At 40.4% G+C, this 1,649-nt stretch overlaps 1 pseudogene; it reads left to right on the forward strand.

The window, feature by feature from the left end:
- Positions 1-498: 498 nt before the first annotated feature.
- LOC147529433 (U1 spliceosomal RNA) lies at positions 499-646 on the forward strand (annotated as a pseudogene).
- The last annotated feature ends 1,003 nt before the right edge of the window (positions 647-1,649 follow it).

Consider the following 1,649-nt stretch of genomic DNA (forward strand, 5'->3'; position numbering starts at 1 on the left):
CTCTCCAAAAAATAACAAAATTTGTATCATTTCCCAAAGCCTAAGTAAGACAAGGCACTGTTCTCTGAAGTGTTAGACACGAGTAGCTATCTCCACAGACAGGGGCAAAATGCACAGCCATGATTTTGGACTTTAGAACTTTAACCCAGTTGCACACATACATTACTGGTCATGCATAGTACTGTATATACATGCCAACTACGTGTGAGGAGAAATTCATTGCACAGGTTTTATAAAAAATTTTGTTTCAGATGGGATCACTGCACTGTTTAAATGGGGCATCCATAATTCCTGTTCTAACCATCTGTCTGGAAATTAGTTTACTTTGTGATATGGTTATATCTGCAAAAGTGCTGGTCTTGTTACCCCACCCGCTGCCATTTTTCGTGCGTATCTACGTGTGACAGATAGGAATCCTCGTGAGGCTGTGCAGGCATGTGACAAATCCTAAACAGACATGCCATTATTGTCTTCTGTCACTGCTCTAACATCAAGATTATACTTACCTGGCAGGGGAGACACCATGATCAGGCAGGTGGTTTTCCCAGGGCGAGACTCATCCTTTGCACTCTGGGTGTGCTGACCCCTGCAATTTCCCCAAATGAGGGAAAAATACTTTTTTTTTTGCCAGGCTCTTCTCACTGGCATCCAATGATAGGACAAGGGGAAACGGATATAAGCTGAAACATAGGAGGTTTCACTTAAACACGAGGAAGAACTTCTTCCCAGTAAGGGTAACAGAACACTGGAACAGCCTGCCCAGAGAGGTTGTGGAGTCTCCTTCTCTGGAGATGTTCAAAACCCGCCTGGACGCGTTCTTGTGTGATCTGATCTAGGTGGTCCTGCTCCAGCAGGGGGATTGGACTAGATGATCCTTTGAGGTCCCTTCCAATCCCTAACATTCTGTGATTCTGTGATTAACTAGTGCAGAAGGGGTTCTGCCAGTCTGCTACCTCAAGCTGAATTTCATCCACTAAACTTAATTACTGTATTTATACCTTTCTACAATTAACCGGTTTTATGTGCATAATCTGCAGAAAACCTAACAAAACAAAATCTAGGAATACCTAACCAGGATCCAAAAAAGCCTCATTTGGCAGAAGTGTTAATTATACACTTAAGCAAATAACACAAAGAGGAATTTAATTCAGAAACCTCCCTCTCCCTCTCTGACTCTGCTTCTGTGTAGTTTATTTCTGATGTAAGTTATCAGAAGATGCATTTTCAAAAGACAGCACTTTAAAAATGTAGCAGTAGTGTATGTTGTTGTATGTCACACAAAAGGAATTATACATTTTTTCTCTCTGGTGTATCTACTAAAAAGCTGAGATTTGTCTTTTCACTCTTCTAAGTTCGTACTTGCGTTTTTGTGCTTCCAAATACATTGGTGGTGCAAGTCAGGGAATTTGCAGATCAAATAATCTGATTTATAGTTGCCACCAAACACCCTGAAGTGCAGATTTTTTTGTGACCACTGAAATGGAGGTACAAAGGAAGATCAGTCTTTCGAAAATTCATTCTTCATATATGCTGTCAAGAAATACCAGGTAGAGGGGAAAAAATGAGGACTACAAAATAAAATATAATGAAAGGTGCAGTACAGATCCGTAAAACTACATCAACATATTATGAATGTTTTGGTGAGGTGC

This window comes from Tauraco erythrolophus, chromosome 1, assembly GCF_009769465.1.
Source record: "Tauraco erythrolophus isolate bTauEry1 chromosome 1, bTauEry1.pri, whole genome shotgun sequence".
Lineage (NCBI taxonomy): Eukaryota > Metazoa > Chordata > Aves > Musophagiformes > Musophagidae > Tauraco > Tauraco erythrolophus.